Source organism: Bos javanicus, chromosome X, assembly GCF_032452875.1.
Source record: "Bos javanicus breed banteng chromosome X, ARS-OSU_banteng_1.0, whole genome shotgun sequence".
Taxonomy (NCBI): Eukaryota; Metazoa; Chordata; class Mammalia; order Artiodactyla; family Bovidae; genus Bos; species Bos javanicus.
The window spans coordinates 28,625,050-28,644,476 of record NC_083897.1 but is presented as its reverse complement, the minus strand read 5'-3'; the positions used below and the strand labels follow the sequence as shown (position 1 = coordinate 28,644,476).

Here is a 19,427-nt window from a genome sequence, read left to right as displayed (position 1 = left end):
GATTCTCTCTATATATGTATCAAAGGATTTAATAAGTTGTTAAATGGATTTATGCCCATGGTTTAGTCTAAATGTTGCCTAACTCTTGGGGTATAATTAATATTTTAACAGAAAATGAAAAGTGAAAGCATTAGTTGCTCAGTTGTGTCCAACTCTTTGTGACCTCCACAGACTGTAATGCACCAGGCTCCTCTGTCTATGGGATTCTCCAGGTGAGAATACTGGAGTGGGATGCCATTTCCTTCTTGTTCTCTTGTTGTTTTCATTGCCATCATTGGTATAGCTTCCAACCCCCCTTCTCCTCCCCTTTTTTCCTAGTCTCTGAAAAAGATAATATAAATTTAGACTTTCTTCTTTGCCTATTCACATAGATACCATTACTAAAACTGTCTAAGCTTGTTTGGGTTTTATTTGCTTGGTTTTATGATTTGTTCCCTTTTATTGGCATTACTTTCTATGAAATGGGACATTTTATTTTCTTATCCTTTCAAACAAGCATGAAGCCTGCAATGTCTGATTTTGGACTTAGAACACCAGAAAACCAGAAACACCAGAAGGGGATCTTCCAAACTCATGGATTGAACCTGGATCTACCATATTGCAGGCAGATTGTTTACCATCTGAGCCACCAGGCAAGCCCCAGTGGAAGTTTCCCTTTAACAGAAGGGAACTGTAATGATTGGCCATGGCTTCCCAATTTTTAACCAATATTGTAGAAGAATGCCATTTTTTTTAAAGGAAGGAAAAGAGATGTATATCAAACTTTTGATCAATATGGCTCAGTGAGTTTATGCATTCGCACATATATTCCAATCATATAGCAATCACAGATTAAAACAAAACAAAATAGATGTGTCTAATCTCAAAAATATTATACATATCACCGAGGATAAGAAACAGAATAGAATGACAAAGCACTGAGTAGGCTGGAGCCATAAATTTCTGGTGTTCTAAGTCCAAAAGCAGACATTGAAGGCTTCATGATTGTGTGAAAGGATAAGAAATGAAAATGTCCCATTTCATAGAAAGTAACGCCAAGAAAACGGAACAAAACATAAAATGAAGCAAATAAAACCCAAACAAGCTCAGACAGTTTTAGTAATGGTATCTATTTGAATAAGCAAAGAAGAAAGTCTAAATTTATATAATCTTCTTCAGAGACTAGAAATAGAGGGGAGGAGAAGCGGGGTTGGAAGCTATAGCAATGACGGCAATGAAGACAACAAGAGAATGATGAAGTGGGGTGATACATCCTAAAAGCTATCAAGAGATATTATTAACATGGAGAAAAAAGACACATAAATATATGGAAATGTTATTTAAAAGAGAGTTTACAGCAAGTCAATGGAGAAAAGATAGGCTACTTAGTAAATGATGCTGAGCAACTGGCTATCCATTTAAAAGCTTAGATTTTTCTCCCCTGTTACAAAAATTAATTATAAATGGATTAGAGATTTAAATGATTAAACATGCTCTTAAAATGATTAAACAACAATATACAAGACTATTAAGTGATTTTGAGGCAGGGAATGATTTCCTTGCTTCTTTTTGCAACGGATAACATAAGGATTTATGTTTATAAATCAACCTAGCTTCAACTTTGAGAATTTCACCCCCTCCTAGAGGTGGGGATGATTTCTTAAAGGAGATACAAAGAAATACATGAACAAATGATAATAGTGATAAATTCATCTATATTAAATTAACATTTTATATGCAAAAAGCATCACAAAAATAGAGGCAAGGAGTGATGGCATCTTGATGAAATAAAAGTTTCCTGTTTTTTGTCCTCCCCCATAATAAAAATAATTTGGCACCCATCCAGACAAAAGTGTCTTTTTGGGAACTATGGGATCCAGCATCATATACCAAGGGAAACTGCGAGAGTCTCACCCACCTGTGCATTAGGTAATAGGCATAAAGACCTGGCAGTGTCCTGTGAACTAGCTCCCACCCCTCTTAGCCACGGTCCAAAAGCCCCTGGGAAAATACTATCCTAGACAATAACCCACAGATGGGAGAACCTTCATGGAAGTCCAGGTTTGCGAAGAAAAACTTCCAGCACACCACTGGAACAAAAGTAAAAAAAAAATATGAGTTTGGACACACTGTAGAGGGTGAAAGGAACAGCCTGACCTAAACCACATCACCCCTCCCCCAAAGCAAAACAGCTTAGGGCCAAAAGACACATTCTTGGGCCATGATTTCTCTCACAGGGGAAAGTAAGAGCATGTGAGTAAGCACCTGACTCCTCCAGCTGTGCAGGAAGCTGACAAAGAGACTGATTACTCGCTTACCACATCCAGAGTATGGAATCATGAGATTCATGACTGGGGAGCAGGAAGTGGCTAGGAGAGGGGCAGATAGGACTCCTGGCGGGCATTAAAGGGATGCAGATCCTACTAACTACATCACAGACTCCATCAAGAAGCTTAACCAAGAGCCGCTGGAAACAGCTTACCCACAGAAAAGCTATGATTTTTAACCATGGAAAGCTATGGTTTTTCCAGTAACCTTGCCCACAAATTCCCCTAATGGTACTCCCAGTGCTCAGAGCACCTAACCCACAAACACCCACACCCTGTGGATAGCTCCCAGTGTACATCCACAATTGAGGCAGTGACAGAGCTTTGGCAGATGGCTAGTGAGCATGCACAGAAACTTGACCCAAAACCTCAAGCTAAGAACAGATGGAAAACTTGAGTTTTCACGCCACCTTTAGGAAAACAAAAAGGAGGCTGTTGGCATCTGGGTTGATGCATGGCAGGTTGAGACAAGGAATAAAGCTTAAAAATTCTGACACAAGAGCGAGCAAGAAGCATGGGACAGATCTCAGAACAGGTTTTGAGGAAGACTCAGAAATCCTACAGGGATTGACAGGGGTTTCTCACCCCAAGACAGTTATTAAAAACTGAAGGAAATGACCCCTAATTCAGATGCTAAGAGAGCAATACAAAACTCAGTTCAGTCACTCAGTACTGTCCAACTCTTTGAGACCCCATGGACTGCAGCACGCCAGGTTTCCCTGTCCATCACCAACTCCCAGAGCCTACTCAGTCATGTCCATCGAGTCAGTGATGCCATCCAACCATCTCATCCTCTGTTGTCCCCTTCTCCTCCTGCGTTCAATCTTTCCTAGGATGAGGGTCTTTTCCTATGAGTCAGTTCTTCGCATCAGGTGGCCAAAGTATTGGAGTTTCAGCTTCAGCATCAGTCCTTCCAGTGAATATTCAGTATTGATTTCCTTTAGGATTGACTGGTTTGATCTCCTTGCAGTCCAAGGGACTTTCAAGAGTCTGTTGCAACACCACAGTTGAAAACCATCAATTCTTCAGTGCTCAGATTTCTTTATAGTCCAACTCTCACAACCATACATGACTACTGGAAAAATCATAGCTCTGACTAGATGGACCTTTGTTGGCAAAGTAATGTCTCTGCTTTTTAATAGGCTGTCTAGGTTGGTCATAGCTTTTCTTCCAAGGAACATCTGTCTTTTAATTTCATAGCTGCAGTCACCATATGCAGTGATTTTGGAGCCCAAGAAAATAAAGTCTGTCACTGTTTCCATTATTTCCCCACCTATTTGCCATGAAGTGATAGGACTGGATGCCATGATCTTAGTTTTTTGAATGTTGAGTTTTAAGCCATCTTTTTCACTCTCCTCTTTCACTCTCCTCTTTCACACAAAACTACAAAGAATATAAACAATCAAGGATACATGACACCACCAAAGGATCACAATAGTCTTCTAGTAACCAACCCCAAAGACATGAAGCTCTGAGATTTACCTGATAAAGAATTCAAAATAACTGTTTTAAGGAAACTCAATGAGCTACAAGAAAACACAGAAAGCTTAAAGAAATAAGGATAACAATTCATGAACAAAATTAGAAGTTTAACAAAGGGATCAGTTCAGTTCAGTTCAGTCACTCAGTCATGTCCGACTCTTTGCGACCCCATGAATCACAGCATGCCAAGGCTCCCTGTCCATCATCAACTCCCGGAGTTCACTCAGACTCACATCCATCTAGTCAGTGATGCCATCCAGCCATCTCATCCTCTGTTGTTCCTTTTTCCTCCTGCCCCCAATCCCTCCCAGCATCAGAGTCTTTTCCAAAGTCAACTCTTTGAGTTTTAAGCCAACTTTTTCACTTTCCTCTTTTACCTTCATCAAGAGGCTTTTTAGTTCCTCTTCACTTTTTGCCATAAAGGTGGTATCATCTGCATATCTGAGGTTCTTGATATTTCTCCCGGCAATCTTGATTCCAGCTTGTGCTTCTTCCAACCCAGCATTTCTCATGATGTACTCTGCATAGAAGTTAAATAAGCAGGGTGACAATATACAGCCTTGACATATTCCTTTTCCTATTTGGAACCAGTCTGTTGTTTCATGTCCAGTTCTAACTGTTGCTTCCTGACCTGCATACAAATTTCTCAAGAAGTAGGTCAGGTGGTCTAGTATTCCCATCTCTTTCAGAATTTTCCACAGTGTATTGTGATCCACACAGTCACAGGCTTTGGCATAGTCAATAAAGCAGATGTTTTTCTGGAACTCTGTTGCTTTTTCAATGATCCAGCGGATGTTGGCAAGAACCAAGCACAAATTCTAGAGCTGAAGGACACAATGAATGAAATTAAAAATGAAGCAAAGGGCAACAACACCAAAACAGATCTAACGGATGACAGAATCTGTGATATGGAAGTAAGGAATGTTAAATTTATCCAACAGAAGAGAACAGTAACAACAAAGAATGGAAAAGAATGAAAAAAAAAAAAAAAACTACTTGACCTATGGGAATCAATCAAAATAAACAATTTTGTGAATAATAGGGTTTCAAGAAGGAGAAAAAATGGAGAAGGGGTCAAATGGCATTTTAAAAGAAATAATGGCTGAGTATTTCCCAAATCTGGAAATAGATTTGGATACTTGAGCTCACAAATCTCATTGGTCACTAAGCAAACACGGCATCCTCTCTGGAAGCACACCTAACCACTTCTAGTTTGCCATTGCCTGCTTAAAATTAACTTTTGTTCAAGTAAACTATTAAGAAAAAATCAGAGAGAAAGATCTTCTCCAAGACATATTATAATAATACTGTCAGAAATTTTTAAAAAGCAATTAAGCAGCAAAAGATAAAAAGCTTGAAACTTACAAGAGAACCCCATAAGATTATCAGCATATTCCTCAGTAGAAACCATGAAAGCAGAGTTTGATGATATATTCAAAGGGCTGGAAAAAAAATCTCAGCCCATCAGGAATACTCTATCTGGCAAAGATATTCTTCAGAAATGAAGAACTTTCTCAGATAAACAAAGCTGATGGAATTCATCTCAACTGGATCTACCTTACATGAAATGCTGAAATGAATCATTCAAGTTGAAATGAAAGGATACTAGTTAGTAATATTAAAACATATAAAAACATATAACACACTGGTAAAGGTAAGTATATAGTTAAATACAGAATATTCTAAAATTTTAATATAGTGGTATATTAACCACTTAACTCTAGTATAAAAGTTAAAGGATAAATACTAAATTTAACTACACCTACAGTTACCTGTTAATGAATATTCAATTTAAAAAGAGGTAAACTGTGAAACGAAAAACAAAAATGGTTAAGAGTAAAAGGGTAGAGTTTTTGTATTGGTGTAAGTTATCAACATAAAATAGATTATTATTCATATATAAGATGTTGTATGCAAGCTTCATGGTATCCACAAGGCAAAAACCTACGAGATATTCATCAAAGATAAAAGAAAGGAATCCAGGCATATTACTATTTTAAAAATCATCAACTCAAAAAGGAAAAAAAAAAAAAAAAACAAAACAAGAAAGAAATAAACCAACAAGGCAACTACAAAACAGCAAAAAATAATTAATAGGATGACATTAGTAAGTCCTTGTGCATGCTTAGTCATTTCAGTCATGTCCAACTCTTTGCGACCCACATGGATTGTAACCCACCAGGCTCCTCTGTCTATGGGATTCTCCAGGCAAGAATACTGGAGAGGGTTGACATGCCCTTCTCTGGGGGAATCTTCCCAACCTAGGAATCAAACTCAGGTTTCATTGCAGGTGGATTCTTTACCAGCTGAGCCACTTGGGAAGCTCACTAAATCCTTACCTATTAATAATTACCCCAAAAGAATATGAGTTAAATTCTCCTATCAAATGGATAGTGTGGCTGTATGGAAAAAGTAACAAGAATCAATTTCATGCTACCTACAAGAAAGTAACTTCAGATTTTTGGATACAAATAGGCTCCAAGTGAAGGGATGGAAAAAATAAATAACATATTTCATGCAAGTGGAAATGAGAAGAGAGCTGAGTAGCTATCCTTATAACAGACAAAATAGACTTTCAGTGGAATATGGTAGCAAGAGACAAAGAAAGTTATTACATAGTGATAAAGGAATCAATTCATCAAAATATATAACAACTGTAAATGTGTCTGCACCCAGTACTGCAGAACCTAAATATATTAAGCAAATAATAACAGACTTGAAGAGAGAAGTAGACAACAATACAGTAACAGTAAGGGGCGTCAAATCCCACTTTCAATATCCTGACAGAAAGCATGTACTTGGACCATACTTAAGGTCAAATGGACCAAACAGATATATAGAGAGCATTCTATCCAATAGTTTCAGAATATATGTCCTTTGCAAGCACATAAAGAACATAGTCCATGACAGAACATAAAGAGGTCATAAAATAAGTCAGCAAGTTTCAAATCACATCAAGTATCTTTTCTAACTACAGTAGTACAAAACTAAAAATCAATAATGAGTAGAGCTGGAAAATTCATAAATATGTAGAAATTAAAATAACTATCTGAAATAATCATTGAGACAAAGAAGAAATCAAAAGACACACAAAAAATATAAACAAGTGAAATTGAAAATACAATATACCAAAACCTATGGGATATAGCAAAGGAGTTCTAAAAAGGAATTTTATGGTCATAAATGCCAACATTAAAAATAAAAAGAGATATATCTCAAATAAACAATCTCTCACATCTTCACTACTGAAAACAGTGCTGAACACTAGGGTGAATGTATCCTTTTTAATCAGTGCTTTCATTTTTTTCTGGATATATATACCCAAAAGTGGAATTGCTGGATCATACAGTAGCTCTATTTTTAGTTTTTTGAGGAACGTCCATACTGTTTTCCATAGTGGCTACATCAATTTAGATTCCTACTGACAGTGTAGGAGGGTTCTCTTTTCTCTACATCCTCAACAACATTTGTTACTTGTAGGTTTTTTGATGATAGCCATTGTGACTGGTGTGAGGTGATACCTCATTTTGATTTGCATTTCTCCAATAATTAGCAATATTGAACATATTTTCATGTGCCTGTTAGCCCATCTATATCTCTTTTTGGGAAAATATCTATTCAGCTCTTCTACCACTTAAAAAAATTTTTTTTGTATTGATCTACAAGAGCTGTTTATGTATTTGGGATATTAATCCCTTGTCAGTCATATCATTTGCAAATATTTTCTCCCACTCTGTAGTTTGTGTTTTCATTTTCTTGACCATTTCCTTTGCTGTGAAAAAGCTTATGTAGGTCCTATTTTTATATTTTTCTTTTATTTTTTCTGTCTTAAAAGACAGAGAAAAATAATATTGCTATGATTTACATCAAAGAGTGTCCTGCCTATTTCCTCTTCCATAAGTTTTACTGCTTCAGTTCTTAAATTTAGGTCTTTAATCCTTTTTGAGTTTATTTTTGTATGTAGTATGAGAAAATGTTCTACTTTCATTGTTTTATATGTAGCTGTCCAGTAGATACGAAAGTAATGTAAGTGTCCATTCACAGATGAATGGATAAAGAAGATGTGGTGTATATTTGCGTGTGTGTGTGTGTGCGTGTGTGTGTGTGTGTACACACACACATGGAATATTAATCAGCCACAAAGAAGAAAGAAATTTTGCAATTTACAACAATGTGGATGGACCTAGAGAATATTATGGCTAGTGAAATAAGTCATACAAAAAAGACAGATGTTGTATAATATCATTTATATATGGAATCTAAAAAATAACACAAATGAATGTATGTAGCAGAATAGAAACAGACTTACAGATACAGAAAACAAACTAGTGGTACCCAAGGGAAGGGGAGGAGGTAGGTAGGGGGTATGGGATTAAGAAGTATAGACTGCTATCTATAAAATAGATAAACAACAAGATATATTGTAGAGTACATTAAATTATAGCCATTTTCTTATAGAATGTTCATTGGAAGGACTGATGCTGAAGCTGAAACTCCAATACCTTGGCCAACTGATGTGAAGAACTGATTCATTTGAAAAGACCCCTATGCTGGGAAAGATTGAAGGCAGAAAGAGAAGGGGACTACAGAGGATGAGATGGTTGGATGGCATCACTGACTCAATGGACATGAGTTTGAGTAAACTCTGGGAGTTGGTTATGGACAGGGAGGCCAGGTATGCTGCAGTCCATGGGGTCACAATGAGTCGGACACGACTGAGCAACTGAACTGAACTTTTAATGGAGTAAAGACTATAGAAATACTAAATCATTATGCTGTACACTTAAAACTAATATAATATTGTAACTCAGCTATACTCCAATAAAATTCCTAACTTTATGCCTCAAGGAGATAGAAAATAAGAACAAACTGAACCCAAAGCGAGCATAAATAAGGAAACAACAATTAAAATGAAAAAAGCTATGACCAACCTAGACAACATATTAAAGCAGAGACATTACTTTGCCAACAAAGGTCTGTCTATTCAAAGCTATGGTTTTTCCAGTGGTCGTGTATGGACATGAGAGTTGGACTGTAAAGAAAGCTGAGTGCTGAAGAATTGATGCTTTTGAACTGTGGTATTGGAGAAGACTCTTGAGATTCCCTTGGACTGCAAGGAGTTCTAACCAGTCCATCCTAAAGGAAATCAGTCCTGGGTGTTCATTGTTAGGACTGATGCTGAAGCTGAAATTCCAATACTTTGGCCACCTGATGCGAAGAACTGACTCACTGGAAAAGACCCTGATGCTGGGAAAGACTGAAGGCAGCAGGAGAAGGGGATGACAGAGGATGAGATGGTTTTATGGCATCACTGATGCAATGGACTTGACTTTGAGTAGGCTCTGGGAGTTGGTGATGGACAGGGAGGCCTGGTGTTCTGCAGTCCATGGGGTCGCAAATAGTCAGACATGACTGAGTGACTGAACTGAACTGAACAATAGACAATGCAGAAATACAAAGGATTATAAAAGATTATTATGGTGCTTGCTTCGGCAGCACATATACTAAAAGTGGAACGATACAGAGAAGATTAGCATGGACCCTGCGCAAGGATGACACGCAAATTCGTGAAGTGTTCCATATTAAAAAAAAAAAAAAGATTATTATGAAAAACTATATGGTAATAAAATGGATAGCCTGGAGGAAATGTAGAGATTCTTTTAAAACGTTCAGTCTTCCACCTCTGAATCAGGAAGACATAGAAATTATCAACAGCCCAAGTACAAACACTGAAACTGAAGCTGTGATCAAAAATCTCCCCCAAAAAAACAAAAGCCCAGGACCAGATGGCTTCACAGGAGAATTCTATCAAATATTTAGAGAAGAGTTAATGCCTATCCTTCTAAAACTCTTTCAAAAAATTGCAGAGGAAGGAACACTTCCCAACTCATTCTACGAGGCCAGCATCACCCTGATACCAAAGCCAGACAAGGACAAAATAAAATAAAATAAAATAACTATAGGCCAATAGCACTGATGAACATAGATGCAAAAATCCTTAAAAAAAATTTAGCAAACAGAATTCAGCAACACATCAAAATCTCATCCACCATGATCAAGTTGGGTTTATTCCAGGAATGCAAGGATTCTTCAATATATTCAGATCAAACAATGTGATACATGATATTAACAAATTGAAAGATAAAAACCATAAGATAATCTCAATAGATGCAGAAAAAGCCTTTGACAAAATTCAGTACCCATTTATGAATAACACTCTTCAAAAAATGGGCATAGAAGGAACCTACCTGAACATAGTAAAGGCCATATATGATAAGCCTACAGCAAACATCATTCCCAGTGGTGAAAAACTGAAAGCATTCCCCCAAGATCATGAATAAGACAAGGGTGTCCACTTTCACTACTATTATTCAACATAGTTCTGAAAGTTCTAGCTACAGCAATCAGAGAAGAAAAAGAAATAAAAAGAATCCAGATGGGAAAAGAAGAAGTAGAACTCTCACTGTTTGCACATAACATGATACTGTACATAGAAAACCCTAAAGATAATATCAGAAAATTACTAGACCTAATCAGTGAATTTAGCAAAGTTGAAGGATACAAAATCAATAGCTTTACAGAAATCACTTACACTTCTATATACTAACAATAAAAAATCAGAAAGAGAAATTAAGGAATAAATCCCATTCACCATTGAAAAAGAATTAAATATCTAGGAATAAACTTACCTAAGGAGACAAAAGAACTGTACACAGAAAATTATAAGACTAATGAAAGAAATCAAAGATTACATAAACCGATGGAGAGATATTTCATGTTCCTTGGTAGGAAAAATCTATATTGTAAAAATGACTATACTACCAAACAGAATCTACAGATTGAATGCTACCCCTTTCAAATTACAAATGGCATTTTTCACAAAGATACAACAAAATATTTAACAATTCATACAGAAACACAAAGACCGTGTATAGCCAAAGTGGTCTTGAGGAAGAAGAATGGAACTGAAAGAATCAACCTTCCTGACTTCAGAATATACTACAACGCTACAGTCATCAAGACAGTATGGTACTGGCACAAAAACCGAAATATAGACCAATGGAACAAGATAGAAAGCCCAGAAATAAAGCCATGCACCTATGGATACCTTATTTTTGACAAAGGAGGCAAAAATATACAATGGGGAAAAGACAGCCTCTTCAATAAATGATGCTGGGAAAACTGGATAGCTACATGTAAAAGAATAAAATTACAACACTTCCTAACATCATACACAAAGACAAACTCAAAATGCATTAAATACCTAAATGTAAGGCCAGAAACTATAAAACTCTTAGAGGAAAATATAGGCAGAACACTCAGCGATATAAATCAAAGCAATATCCTCTATGACCCACCTCCTAGAGTAATGGAAATAAAAACAAAATTAAACAAGTGAGACCTGATTAAACTTAAAAGCTTTTGCACAGCAAAGGAAACTATAAGAAAGGTGAAAATACAACCCTCAGAATGGGAGAAAATAATAGCAAATGAAACAACTGGAAAAGGATCAATTTCCAAAATATACAATCAGCTCATACAACTCAATACCAGAAAAACAAACAACCCAATCAAAAAGTGGGGAAAAGATCTAAACAAACATTTCTCCAAAGAAGACATACAGATGGCTAACAAACTCATTAAAAGATGCTCAACATCGCTCATTATTAAGAAATGCAAATCAAAACTGCGAGAAATACCTCACACCAGTCAAAATGGCCATCAACAAACAGTCTACAAACAATAAATGCTGGAGAGGGTGTGGAGGAAAGGGAACACTCGTGCACTTTTGGTGGGAATGTAAATTGATACAGCCACTATGGAAGACGGTATGGAGATTCCTTAAAAAACTAAGAATAAAATCACCATTTATCACCCAGCAATCCCACTCCTAGGCATATACCCTGAGGAAACCAAAATAGAAAAAGACACATGTATCCCATTGTTCACTACAGCACTATTTAAAATAGCTAGAACATGGAAGCAACCTAGATGTCCATCAACAGATGAATGGATAAAGAAGTAGTGGTACATACACACAATGGAATATTACTCAGCCATAAAAAGAACACCTTTGAGTCAGTTCTAATGACGTGGATGAACCTAGAACCTATTATACATTCAAGTAAGTAAGAAAGAGAATGATAAATATCATATTCTAACACATATATACAGAATCTAGAAAAATGGTATTGAACAATTTACTTATAGGGCAGCAATGGAGAAACATACATAGAGAACAGACATATGGACATGTGAAGAGGGAAGGAGAGGCTGAGATGTATGGAAAACGTAACATGGAAACTTACATTACCATATGTAAAATAGATAGCCAACTGGAATTTCCTGTATGGCTCAAGAAACTCAAACATGGGCTCTGTATCAACCTAGAAGGGTGTGATGGGGAGGGAGATGGGAGGGAGGTTCAAAAGAGAGGGGATATATGTATACCTATGTCTGATTCATGTTGACATTTGACAGAAAACAACAAAATTCTGTAAAGTAATTATCCTTCAATTAAAAAAATAATAATTAAAAAATAAAAAAAAAATCATGCCCTAAATCTTCCTTTTCTTCAACATGTTTCCCTCCCTGACCCTCTCTCAGTGTTTGTCCTGCTTCTGGTACAAATAAGTAACCAAATTCACATTTAAGGTTTATCATAATCTGAGGGGCATTTTTGGTGAAAACCAATATTTGGAAAAAAGAAAAAGAAACAACAAAGATAAGAGCAGAAATAAAATAAACAGAAATGAGAAAAACAAAAGGAAATATTGACAAAACCAAGAACTATCTTTTTAAAGATAAAAAGTTGACAACTCAATGGCTAGACTACTTAAGGAAAGTGAAACTAAATAAATAAAATCTGAAATGAAAGAGAGTACAAAATTCAACATCTATTTATTATAAAAACTCAGCAATTTGGGTATAGATAGAATATACTTCAGCCATAATGAAGTTCACACATGAGAAACACACAACTGATACCATATTCAATGGTGCAAGAGTGAAAGCCTTCCTTCTGAGATTAGGAATAAGACAAGGGTTCCAACTCTTACCATTCAGGTTCAACACAGTCCTGGGGATCTGAGCTAAAGCAAATAAGAGTGATTAGATATTTGCTTCATTAATGCATGAAAAGGATGCATATCAACTATCCAAACAATTCTTTCAAATATATGAGACAAATAACAAAAGAAAAAGGGGCAAAGTCTATGAACAGGCAATTCACAAAAGGGGAAATGCGATTGATTCCTGTTATTTGTGATATTTACACCGTGAAGCTGCTGGATCACGGAAAAAGCAAGAGAGTTCCAGAAAAACATCTATTTCTGCTTTATTGACTATGCCAAAGCCTTTGACTGTGTGGATCACAATACACTGTGGAAAATTCTTCAAGAGATGGGAATACCAGACCACCTGACCTGCCTATTGCGAAACCTATATGCAGGTCAAGAAGCAACAGTTAGAACTGGACATGGAACAACAGACTGGTTCCAAATAGGAAAAGGAGTACGTCAAGGCTGTATCTTGTCACCCTGCTTATTTAACTTATATGAAGAGTACATCATGAGAAATGCTGGGCTGGAAGAAACACAAGCTGGAATCAAGATTGCTGGGAGAAATATCAATAACCTCAGATATGCAGGTGACACCACCCTTATGGCAGAAAGTGAAGAGGAACTAAAGAGCCTCTTCATGAAAGTGAAAGAGGACAGTGAAAAAGTTGGCTTAAAGCTCAACATTCAGAAAACGAAGATCATGGCATCTGGTCCCATCACTTCATGGGAAATAGGTGGGGAAACAGTGGAAACAGTGGCTGACTTTACTTTTTTTTAGCTCCAAAATCACTGCAGATGGTGATTGCAGCCATGAAATTAAAAGGTGCTTACTCCTTGGAAGGAAAGTTATGACCAACCTAGATAGCATATTCAAAAGCAGAGACATTACTTTGCCAACAAAGGTCCATCTACTCAAGGCTATGGTTTTTCCAGTGGTCATGTATGGATGGGAGAGTTGGACTGTAAAGAAAGCTGAACACTGAAGAATTGATGCTCTTGAACTGTGGTGTTGGAGAAGACTCTTGAGAGTCCCTTGGACTTCAAGGAGATCCACTAGTCCATCCTAAAGAAGATCAGTCCTGGGTGTTCATTGTTAGGACTGATGCTGAAGCTGAAACTCCAATACTTTGGCCACCTGATGTGAGGAGCTGACTCCTTTGTAAACACCCTGATGCTGGGAAAGATTGAGGGCAGGAGGAGAAGGTGACAACAGAGGATGAGATGGCTGGATGGCATCACCGACTCAATGGACATGGGTTTGGGTGGACTCTGGGAGTTGGTGATGGATAGGGAGGCCTGGCATGCTGCAGTTCATGGGGTCGCAAAGAGTCAGACACGACTGAGTGACTGAACTGAATTGAACTGAACTGAACTGATACAAACTGACATATGTAAGCCACATGTTAACATTAAATTTACTTAGTTTTGTAATGTGGACTTTTTCTTTACAAATTTAGTTTTAAAAAATTACTATGAGATAAAAAGCAGACCAGAGACTGTTGGGTTTTTGAAGTTTCAACCTTATTTGTTGTAGGCTGAGGAAGGTCTGAGGACCCATATTAATCCTGTCAGTATTATATACTTGCGCTGAAGAATTGATGCTTTTGAACTGTGGTGTTGGAGAAGACTCTTGAGAGTCCCTTGGACTGCAAGGAAATCCAACCAGTCCATTCTAATTGAGATCAGTCTTGGGTGTTCTTTTGAAGGAATGATGCTAAAGCTGAAACTCAAGTACTTTGGTCACCTCATGCGAAGAGTTGACTCACTGGAAAAGACTCTGATGCTAGGAGGGTTTGAGGGCAGAAGGAGAAGGAGATGACAGAGGATGAGATGGCTGGATGGCATCAGTGACTTGATGGACGTGAGTTTGAGTGAATTTCGGGAGTTGGTGATGGACAGGGAGGCCTGGCCTGCTGCAATTCATGGGGTTGCAATGAGTCGGACATGACTGAGCGACTGAACTGAACTGAAACTGCTGAAAACACTGCATTAGTGAATAGTGAGCCATTGCTCAAAGAGGTATTACAGGGTCAGGTTCCTTCAGGACTCCAGTCACAGTATTTTATCAACTGATTCATACATAACCTTGTTATATATGTGTTTCTATTTAAAGACTAATTAGAAATATATATATGTCTTACAAATAATTTATTGACTATTTCTTTATAATAAAACACTTGCCAAAGTGTTTAACATTTTCCTGAACTGGAGTAACATCACTATAATTTTGTTTTGGTTTCTGCCTTACAATAATGCTATGCACTATGCTTTTATTTCATCAGACATCATATGAATATCTGCATGAATCTAAAAATTTAGCAATTTTTAAAATCTTTACTGTAAGCTCATCATTCATAAATGATGTTAGTTAGGACATGTTTGAGTATAGTTTACAGCCCAGAAATTAGTATGCATTCAGTAGTGTATATATATATATATACACATACATACATACATGTATATATATATATATATATATTCTTTTTTAAACAAGTAACTAAACAGCTATAAATGGGCCTTACTCTTATAAAATTACTACCTGGCCATACCAATGTATCCTTACCTTGATCACTGGATACCTGAGTGTTCACTGGTTAGAGTGATGAAATGAAACACTTCACAAGATGCTGAAATATTAAGAATGCACCCCTGAAATGCACACACACACAATATACATTCACATATGTAAGTGTGCACACACACAGTAGTTGACCTTGGATATCAAGAGTATGAGTGATTTTCCCCATTATTTTACTCTTCTGTATGTTCTAAATATTCGTATACAATAATAATAACTAACATGTAAAAGGTTTCCATGTGCCAGATATTGTTCAGTGTTTCCTGTGCATTATCTTATTTAATGCTCCCCTGAACTCATAAGGTGAGTAATATTGGTTTTGCCATTTTATATATCAATGAAATTGAGGCACTGAGAAATTACTTTTCCAATGGTCACACAATCATTATGTTCCAGAGATGGGCTGATTTCACATAAAAATCCATGCTCTTAAATTCTACATTATACTTTCTTTCTAAAAAGCATGAAGTAAAAAAACAAAAACAAAACAAAAAAAAAAACCTACGACTAATAGATCTCTTACAATGCTTACATTATATACATTACTGGAATCTCATTTACATTTCCAGGCATTTATCAGAGAATCTAGCTTTGATTGGGCTTCTCTACAGAACAAAATCTTCCATATTTTATAGACAATGTAGAAAAGGGCTGTTCATGTGTGTCCAACAAATGTCTATAATACAGGAGGAAACCCGAACTATAGGTGGATCTGAGAGGAATACTGTTGGTCACAAAAAGTAAGAGGCTTCTTTTATGTCTTCTATTTTATTGTTAACATGAGTATTTTATATTCCACAAAAGTTACACCTTTGAAAATATAAATTTTCTTTAAATTACCCATGAAACTGCTTTAAAACCTCTCCGCCCCCCACCCCCGGAATGTCCAAGTAAACTGATTCAAAGAAGTGACATCATGTATATTCTGTCACTTTGCAATCTATATGCTACATGGCACACGTCTAAATTTTAAAAAGAATGGTTGAGACGATTCCTAAACTTTCCATTCCTTTATGATTTCTAAGTATAATGACTATTTGCTTTCAAGGTCGTTTGCTATGTGTTCTCTTCCCCTTACCCACACCAGATGGTAAACTATACTTTGGTAAAAATCATTAGGTCTTATGCCCTATTTTGTCATTCAAGGTCTTTCTCAGTTCCTTCTCAATAAAATTTATCAATTGTTCCTTACCCTCCCATCCACAATTTCATATTCCTGCCATTTAATGAACATACCATGCAATGCCATCCCTCTTTGGTTTTGCCTCTAGTATGGCTATTTTAAAGTGTATTTGGGATTTGTTTTAAGCAGGAATAGTAAGACACACAGACAGGGAAATGACTGTTATGAAGGAATAAGGTTTTAGTCACAATTGTCTAGAAATAAGAGGCATAGGACACCACTAGGGCCATATGAGGAAGCATCAGGGACAATTAGGACACAGAGGGAATGGGGAAAACATAGGCAAAAACCTTTATTTTGGTTTCTGTGAGAAAATCAAGACAAACCAAGGTAAGGAAGTTTAGGATTGGCTAGTTTGACTAATTTCAGTGGGCTCTAGGGTACAGGAGCTTTCCCGAGTTGTATGATACCTGGATTTGGAGTGATTAAGAAAGATGGATAGTTATCTAGAGTGGAAGAACTAGATAGATGAGGTAGTTAGGAGTATAGGTTTGGGATTTGTTGGTCTGCATACAAAAGGCTTGCTTCTGGGTGAGCTGTTTGTGATCTGTAGGAATTAGGAGCACAGTCCCTCCTTAGCAGTCAGCCAAGACCCCAGATACCAGAGCATCAGAATACAGAAAATAAAGAATTGTTAATTAATACAATTTCCTCAGCTACTATTTATCTTTCTTTCTTTTTTTTTTTACTATGAGTGAATAAACTTTTGATTCAAAATTCAATTCAAATGTGTCAGTCTCTACCAAGTTCCTTCTCAACACCTGCAGTCAAAATTACTCATGCTCCCCTCTTCACTGACAAAGTCTTTTGTTTAAAGTTCTCTTTAAGTACATACAACAGTTTGATCTAGTAATTAAGGTCTGTTTGGGTTACTATTCCCCATATTTTTGAGAAAATAGAAGTGTCTTTGATAACAAATATTTCTAGTAAGAAATAATGTGACACTATCAAGTCCACTAAAAGTAGTTTTAAGGATAACTAAGAATAAGGAATAATTTCTGGTAGTTTCTTTACAATGAAACAGGATATTGACTTTATAGATTAAGAATCCAGGTTTCTTTAGATCTATAACTGTAAAATCTAAGTAAATAATTGTATAGTCAATGAAATGCATAACTGAAAATGTAATGCCTACCAAGAAGTAAAAAATTAAATAACATTTTTCAGCAAATACGGCATCCAGCTACAGGTTCAACAGTTCCATTTACTTGCTTGTTAATTACTGAACCAAGTGATTTTGGCATTATATAGACACAGCCTTATCTGTTGACCACACTCTGCTTGAGATGTGTTCCACAATTAGAGTAATAAATTAGATGTATCAAGTAAGTTTGATTTAAAGAACCCTAATAGGCTTACCTGGTGGCTCAGATGTTAAAGAATCCACCTGCAATGTAGGAGACCAGGGTTTGACCCCTGGGCCAGAAAAATCCCCTTGAGAAGAGAATGGCTACCCACTCCATTATTCTTATCTGGAGAATTCATTCCATGGATGGAGGAGCCTGGTGGGCTACAGTCAATGGGGTTGCAAAAAGTTGGACATGACTGAGTGACTAACACAACAACAACAATAATGTTTACTAACTGTGATTCTAATCAGAGATTACAATTGTTTGTATACCATTGAATAAGGAATATTCCTTCATGACGCAGGAAAGCTTAAATTTTTGATAATATAGCTTTAGAAGGGATGCACATAGAATCGTGCTCACCAGTGTGACACATGTGGAAGACATAAGCTTGCCTAGAATTTGGCCAGTGCTTTCTAACAAATAAATTTATGGCACTAAAATAATAATAAATCTCCATATACATCAACCTGGATATTAAGAATAGAAACTTTTTTTATAAGTACTGAAGATTTACTGATGCAAGGTCAAATTGTCTTACACATAGTTATATTTGATCAGCAAATTAATATTAGTAGTATACATTCATAATGAGGTTTTTAACTTTTACAATCCTTTTCACCACCTATTATTTTCTTTTACAGTTGGCTGCACATAATGGCTTAGAATTTATGCCAATTAGCAATGGCCCATATGGATGTCTTGATGTGCCATATTTGTAAGCGCATAGGGATAATGAATGATCTAACTCCTGTGTCACTGTAAGACATTTAGTACTAAATATCATCTGCCATTATGACAATGGTTTGCTGTTGTTCAGGAGACAGCTGAATTATTCTTTCCCAATTCAAGGTGGTATAGAAGAGGCTATTGCCAAGTGACATACTTGTGTAGAAGAAGAAAAGATCTATATGACATGAGCTTTTTTTATTAGTATTGAAAGCACAAGTGATTCTTGGCCTGAAGGTGAGTCACAGATGGACAGGGCTCAGATGGCACATGAAGACACAGAAGTGAGTAAGAATCCCTAGTGAGAGACGAAAGTGCATTTTGGCAAAAGATGGATTTGTCTCCTATATAGTAGGATCATTACACAATTCTTGCTCATTCCTCCATCTGGTTTCTGTGTCAAATAGCATTAATTCAGTTTTTAGTGGTCTGATACTCAACCAGTTCAAATAGAGTAAGTATCACACCCATGTACTGAAATGTACATGTATATGGTTCCATTTGTATGTAATTATTTGAGAATGGATAATGGTTAATGTTCAGATCAACGAAAGTAATAAATGCATCATAGAAAAAGTCAAATTACTCTAGTGACAATTTTTGAAGGACAAGTGTAAAAAGAAAGTTCATTCTTTAGAAGTCTTTTTCAATTTCCTTTTTATTTTGTCTTCAATGTTAAATTCTTGTCATTAAAAGAATTACCAGTTTTAGTGAAAAATGCCTAGATAAGAAAGAGAA

The 19,427-nt window shown here is 36.4% G+C and overlaps 1 non-coding gene across 1 annotated transcript; it reads left to right on the top strand.

Annotated features, from left to right (window-relative positions):
* Positions 1-9,268: 9,268 nt before the first annotated feature.
* LOC133243656 (U6 spliceosomal RNA) lies at positions 9,269-9,375 on the top strand. The gene has a single exon (XR_009735197.1). It is a non-coding gene; the product is annotated as a U6 spliceosomal RNA (small nuclear RNA).
* Positions 9,376-19,427: the final 10,052 nt, after the last annotated feature.